This window comes from Staurois parvus, unplaced genomic scaffold (assembly GCF_062004578.1).
Source record: "Staurois parvus isolate SC_StPar_1 unplaced genomic scaffold, SC_StPar_1.0 ptg000361l, whole genome shotgun sequence".
Taxonomy (NCBI): domain Eukaryota; kingdom Metazoa; phylum Chordata; class Amphibia; order Anura; family Ranidae; genus Staurois; species Staurois parvus.
Window position 1 is genome coordinate 1,264,569 of NW_028318157.1, and position 7,890 is coordinate 1,272,458.

Here is a 7,890-nt window from a genome sequence, read left to right on the forward strand (position 1 = left end):
TGCTCTAACTGCTGATGAGAAAAGGTATTTAGCAGTTTATATTTACTAAAATAATTGCATCTCCATGTTCTGTGTACTGTTGGAGACCAGATATATTGAATGCAGGGACCTGGGTTTAGGAACACTTAAAAAAAAATGTATGAGCAGGCAGGCTGTTTAGCATGGAGGAGACGTGCAATGTCTCTTCTGCAATAAGATAAACCTGCCTTCCTGCCAGCAGTTTTCTGTGGCATGTAAACTGAGCTACATATGTAAGATTGTATGTAACATTAAATCCTGACCCCTGAATGCTGTGCACTAATTAAAGGAGAAGTATGGGATAGTACAAATAAATACAGACGCACCTCGGTTTACGAATTTAATTAGTTTTGCGGGACTTTTCGTATGAAAAATTTGTAAACCGAAACGCGGTTTCCTATAGGAATGCATTGAAAACCAATTAATACGTTCTGGAGGTCAGAAAAAAGTAAAAAAAAAGTCTTTTATCTGTTCAAAACTCTATAAAGTGCACTTTAAAGGCATAAATACTGTACAGGGGCATGATTAAAAAATTATTTGTAAATGCATTGAAAACCAATTAATCCATTCCGGAGGTCAGAAAAAAGTAAAAAAAGTCTTATCTGTTCAAAATTCTTTATAAAGTCTACTTTAAAGGCATAAATACTGTACAGGGACATGATTATAAAACAATTTGTAAGTGCATTGAAAACCAATTAATCTGTTCGTATTGCGAAAACAATTTGTAAACCAAGGCATTATTTTCAATGGATTTTCTTTCGTAAACCGAAAATTAAGTTAACCGAGGTGTTCGTAAACTCAGGTACGCCTGTAGTATTGTGATGGATTTGGTAAAATGCCTTTTTCGTTACCTATTGAATATATATATATACGCTATTTCTATAAGTTTTATAAACATTTACTTTTATACTTGAATATATACAGTCATGGCCGAAATTGTTGGCACCCTTGATATTTCTCCAGGAAATCATGTATTTCTCACGAAACGTATTGCATTAACACATGTTTTGCTATACACATGTTTATTCCCTTTGTGTGTATTGGGACAAAACAAAAAAAGGGAGGAAAGAAAGCAAATTCGACATAATGTCACACAAACCTCCAAAAATGGGCTGGACAAAAGTATTGGCACCCTTTCACAACTGCGGATAAATAAGAATGTTACAAGCATGTGATGCTCCTGTAAACTCACCTGGGGCAAGTAACAGGTGTGGGCAATATAGAAATCACACCTGAAAGCAGATAAAAAGGAGAGACGTTCACTTAACCTTTGCATTGTGTGTCTGTCTGTGCCACACTAAGCATGGACAACAGAAAGAGGAGACGAGAACTGTCTGAGGACCTGAGAACCAAAATTGTGGCAAAATATCAACAATCTCAAGGTTACAAGTCCATCTCCAGAGAACTAGATTTGCCTTTGTCCACAGTGCGCAACATTATCAAGAAGTTTGCAACCCATGGCACTGTAGCTAATCTCCCTGGTCGTGGACGGATGAGGAAAATTGATGAAAGATTGCAACGCAGAATAGTCCGGATGGTGGATAAGCAGCCCCAAACATGTTCCAAAGACATTCAAGCTGTCCTGCAGGCTCAGGGAGCATCAGTGTCAGCGCGAACTATCCGTCGACATTTAAATGAAATGAAACGCTATGGCAGGAGACCCAGGAGGACCCCACTGCTGACACAGAGACATAAAAAAGCAAGACTACAGTTTGCCAAAATGTACTTGAGTAAGCCAAAAGCCTTCTGGGAAAACGTCTTGTGGACAGATGAGACCAAGATAGAGCTTTTCGGTAAAGCACATCATTCTACTGTTTACCGAAAACGGAATGAGGCCTACAAAGAACAAAACACAGTACCTACGGTAAAATATGGTGGAGGTTCAATGATGTTTTGGGGTTGTTTTGCTGCCTCTGGCACTGGGTGCCTTGACTGTGTGCAAGGCATCATGAAATCTGAGGATTACCAAAGGATTTTGGGTCGCACTGTAGGGCCCAGTGTCAGAAAGCTGGGTTTGCGTCCAAGATCCTGGGTCTTCCAGCAGGACAATGACCCCAAACATACGTCAAAAAGCACTCAGAAATGGATGGCAAAGAAGCGCTGGAGAGTTCTGAAGTGGCCAGCAATGAGCCCAGATCTAAATCCCATTGAACACCTGTGGAGAGATCTTAAAATTGCTGTTGGGAAAAGGTGTCCTTCCAATAAGAGAGACCTGGAGCTGTTTGCAAAGGAAGAGTGGTCCAAAATTCCGGGTGAGAGGTGTCAGAAGCTTATTGATGGTTATAGGAAGCGACTGATTTCAGTTATGTTTTCCAAAGGGTGTGCAACCAAATATTAAGTTAAGGGTGCCAATACTTTTGTCCAGCCCATTTTTGGGGTTTTGTGTGACATTATGTCATATTTGCTTTTCTGCCTCTGTTTTATATTTGTTCCAATACATACAAAGGGAATAAACATGTGTATAGCAAAACATGTGTTAATGCAATACCTTTTTTGTGTGAAATACTTGATTTTCAGGAAAAATATCAAGGGTGCCAACAATTTCGGCCATGACTGTATGTTGTGTGAATATTTTCTGCCTGCTGGGCTTTGTGGTACTTTAAGAAATCCTTGCTTAAGAAATATTTGCTCACAGGAACAGACCCCCTCCCATCGTGTGATTTGGAAGACAAAAGAATGTTTTTCTCTTTTTAAGATAAGACTGAAGAAGATCACACCTATACCATGACGGAGATTGTTTTCGTGTAAAGTGACCAATCAAAGACTAATATAATGCTTATGCTGTTGTCACATGACTCTTGCATCATTCTGCATATATAAGTTCACTTTCTCATTATAATAAACTAGAAGTATTCATAGACTGAACTTGTGTGTCAGCGTGAGTGTCTTCCAATGTGCGCACATTTCAAAGCTAGCGTCATAAATTTTGGACAGGAACAGATAAGCACTGGATTATTAAGTCCATGACTAAAACAATTTGGTGCCAAGAAACCCGGGAACTGAGTAATGAACCTGCAGCCAGCCGACATGAAAAGGGCATTAGCTGTCAGTCAAACTGGACAGGCCTGGAGATTGATCACCTCTCGGAGCATGGTAAGATATATTTTGCTATCTTACCATTGCTTATCCTGTCTTTGTTGTTGATTCTTACCTGTGCCTAGTACGGCTGCTAAAGGTCACTAAAGGCAGGTAACCTTGTATGCCCGGAGTTTATTTAAATATACCTGCATGTGCTTATCTGTTGCCTGGGTCTCTGTTGTGTGTGTTTTTATGTATCAGTCTTGAGGTGGAAGAGGAGTGGACCTACTGAGGGTTTTGACACATAATTTCTCTGGGTGTGTGGTAACCTTGTGTGTTGACCACAACAGAGGAGGTGTCGGTTTACGCGTCACTTTAGTGTGACAGCGGGGTGCCGTAACTGTTTGTTTGGGTTACGATGGATGAGTTACTCAGTGATCTGTACTCAGAGCCCACCAAGATAGACTGCTATGTTATGTCCTAAATGTGTGTCTGTGAGCTAATGTTTGCCATTCATAACAGAAGGTTGGGGTTTGTTAAGGGTTAAGGAAAGTCTGGACAGCAGCCTGTGAAGTATCTTAGATTTCTGTTAGAAAGGACAGAGAAGGGGGGAGGAGATGGGTCAGAAGCTGATAAGACCCCTAGAAAGGAATGTTAGCACGTGACCTGGTTGCAGAGAGAGGAGAGGAACAGTATGTGGAATTAAAGATAAGGAGGTATGGCAAAGAAAAAAAAAAAGGAGAAGAAAGATGTCTTAGTTGACAAAGAATTTTGCTGAAGACAGCGGAAGCTTGGTATAATGTAGCCAAAGTTATCCACAAAGAGTAGTGGACAGAACAGGTATGGCTACAGGGAAAAAAAAAAAAAAACTGTTTATGTGTACCATTAATGTGTTAAATATTGAAAAGGATTACTGGCATGTGATATTGTGAAGAGATGTGAAGGAAGTGAAGCAGTTAAAAAGTTATCTAAAGTAGCAAAAATTTGTAAGCTGAAGGTCAGGACTGGCATAAATCATTGTAGGAACAGAGAGGAATGTTATGTGAAAAAAGATTTGCTGAACGTGACAGAAGCTTGGTAAAAAAAAAAAAAAAAACTGTAAAAAGCGTTGCATAAAGGATAGTTGGAAGAAATTCAATAAAATGGCGATTGTATAATGTATTATAAAAGTGAAAAGGGACAGCCCTGCCCTTTTGTCTAACGCCTACTTTATTCCCATAACCCCAGCCCTGCCCAGTACACTTCCTGCTAGCAGCCATCTTGCTACACTTGTGTTGTCATTTCCTGCCCTGCCCAGTACACTTCCTGAAGGCAGCCATCTTGCTGCTCCTGCTTTGTCCCTTCCTGCCCAGCCCAGTACACTTCCTGGAGGCGGCCATATTGGTACACCAAATTAGACAAATGGAAGGCCAACGCCTTGAGTAAGCCGCCTCTACCCAGTGTGTCCGGTCTTACAAGTCAATGGTACATTCTACATGGCACCGGATGTGCTGAGCAGAATCCCAAGTTGTCTATGGTCCACAGGACCCAAAGATATTGGACGTTTAGGTACCCCCAATTATGGTGGAACTGAAGCCTGGAGCTCCCCTACCCAGGAAACCACAGTACCCACTGAAACCAGCGCAATCCAAGGCCATTTCGAAGCAGGTCAAGTCCTTTGTGGCAAATGGTGCACTCGTACCTTGTACCTCTCCATGTAATACACTTTTGTTCCCGATAAGAAAAGAAGACACCCAAAGGAGAACCAGAGAAGTACAGGATGATACAGGACCTCCGAGCAGTGAATGAAGCCACTGTTTTAGAGACACCTATCGTTCCAAATCCCCACACTTTACTCACAGGGGTCTCTCCAACAGCAAAGTATTTCACCGTGGTGGACCTGGCAAATGCATTCTCCAGCGTTCCCTTGTATCCTCCCTGCAGATACTTCTTCGTTTTTACCCATGAGGGGCAGCAATACACCTGGGCAGTTATGCCACAAGGGGGCGCAAAATTCCCTGAGCCAGTTTGCCAAAGCCATGACCACCATACTGGGCACGTGGAAAAAGGAACATTCGGCAGTGGTCCTTCTTGTGGATGACTTTTCCTCTGTGCTGATGACCTGCCCACGGCTGAAGAAGCCTCAGAGAGTTTACTATGTTACTTGGCACACCAAGGCTGTAAAGCCTCTAAACCGAAGTTGCAATGGTGCTCTACAACAGTCGTATTCTTGGGCCACTGCCTCTCATATGGAACAAGGCATCTTACGGAGGAAAGAGTTAAGGCCATCCAGAACTTGCCACTCCCTTTAGGCCAGAAGCCACTCCATGCCTTTCTTGGCCTCATATCCTACTGTAGGTCATAGATTCCTGATGTTTCTTGGTTTATGCAACCACTCTACGATGCTCTCAAGTCTGAGCCCTTCCATCTGTCCGAAGAGGCCGCCTCTAACTTTTTGGCTCTACAACGCTTACTTTCTTCAGCCCCAGCCCTGGTTCTACCAGACTACGAGAAACCTTTCAAACTGTTCATGTCTGAACGCCAAGGCCATGGCACAGGAGTATTGGCCCAGTCCCACGGAGACTGCCTACGATCCGTAGGCTACTACTCATGCCGTTTAGACCCAGTGGCTAGAGGAGCACCCTCGTGTCTGCGTGCAGTTTTCGCTGCTCCAGCTTTGCTGGATAAGACCTCTGATATCGTACTGGGACATGAACTTGTTCTTCTGGCGCCGTATGACATTGCTGCCGTTTTAAACCAAGTCCAACCTAAATATTTGTCCACAGCGAGGCATCTTAGACTACAGTGTTCTCTCCACCTTCCTGATAACGTCACTCTCCTACGTTGCCAAACCCTGAATCCGGCCACTCTCCTCCCAATTGCTGAGGGGGGTAATGAAGGTAATGCAGAAAGTGGAGAGGATGATGGAGCCACTGAGCCTCATAATTGTTTTGAAGTGATGAAAATGGAAATCTTCCATCTCCCCCACAGTGAGTGAAACACCTCTGCAGGATCCAGACTTCACTTTCTTTGTTGATGGTTCCAGATATGCAGATGAAGGAGGCAAATATTATACAGGATTTGCGGTCACTACTGTAGACACAGTCCTACAGGCAAGAGCCCTATCGCCAGCAATATCTGCACAGGGAGCTGAACTTCAAACACTCACAACAGCATGCCAGATGATGGAAGGAAAAAGGGCCAATATCTACACAGACTCCAGATATGCCTTTGGGGTGGCCCATGACTTTGGACCCATATGGAAGGCAAGAGGATTTATGACTGCGGCAGGTACATCCATAAGACATGGAGCAGCCATTGGACGACTGCTGGAAGCACTCCTTCTACCCATTCAAGTGGCTATTCTGAAGGTAAAAGTTCATGGGAAAATAAACTCCTCAGAAGCCAAAGGCAATAATCTGGCAGATTTGGCGACAAAACGAGCGGCCATGGGACCACCAGAAATGGAAGGAGAGGTGACCGGAGAGTGGGAACCAATGTTCACCTTACAGACCTTACCTGTGGACAGAAACTACCTCCAAGGAACTCCAAGAAGCAGCAAGTCCAGAAGAAAAAGAGAGCTGGAGACGGAGAGGAGCTATTCTCAAAGATGGTCTGTTTGAGTGCAACAAGAGGCTTTGTTTACCCAAGAATATGTTTCCAGCTGTAGTCCAGTGGGCACACGGAGCAGCCCATCTGTCAAAGAGCCTCATGAACTCTCTCATCAACAAGTACTATATAGCGCCTGGAATCACCACATTGACGAACAAGTTTTTGCAGAACATGTGCCATCTGTGCAAAGTGCAATCCGGGACGCACAGAGAAGACACCACAGAAACACTTGGCCAAACCCCTATACCCTTTTCATAGGATACAAATTGATCATATCAAGATGCCAAAGAGTGGGCGGTTGAGTACACCCTAGTGGTGTTCGACATGTTTTCCAGTTGGCCAGAGGCCTTTGCTGTAACTAACATGACTGCTAAAACAACTGTGAAGAAACTCCCCACTGAGGTTGTATGCAGATATGGGCTTCCAGAGGTGATAGAGAGTGACCAGGGCCCCGCCTTCACAGCTTCAGTAACCAAAGAAATATGGGCGGCATTAGGAGTCACTCTGGCGTTCCATACCCCCTATCACCCCCAAACTAGCGGGAAAGTAGAAAGAATGCTAAAAGTAGCCCAAGAGACTGGCATGAGTTGGCCAGACAGGCTGTTTATTGCCCTATTTAGTGTCAGATACACACCAAGAGAGAACACTCCCTATCCCCTTATGAGATTTTGTTTAGCTCAGCCCCCACATTTGGTTGTTATTTTCCACAACAGTTGCAATTACAATTTGATGTGTTAACTGATTATGTGACTGTATTATCACGTGAATTAACCCGTATCCATGTCCAAGTGTTTTCTCCATTCCAGATTCTGAGTCAGATACAGGAACTCACAGCCTATTACCCGGAGATTGGGTATTAGTAAAGACATTTATGAGGAAACATTCCCTTGAGCCAAGATATGATGGTCCATTCCAAGTTCTGCTGACCACAGCCCCTTCTGACAAGGTGGCCAGGAAGAACACTTGGATACACGCCGCCCACTGTAAGAAAGTCCCAACCCCTGAGGGAAAGGAGTCATCTACACCATGACAACTATGTTGTATATCCTTTTTCTTATAAGTCTGACAGAGGCTCAACAGGTGGATATCACCGAAATAGGTGACATCACTATATTTTGGTACAACTCATCCAACACTCATGTAGTTATTTTCACCTTTGATTTCTGTAGTATAGATCCCATGTGGTGCTATGACCATAATCTATATGATCTTAATACAACGAGCATGTTCCAATAGTAGTGACCAGGTATACATATGTGTCAT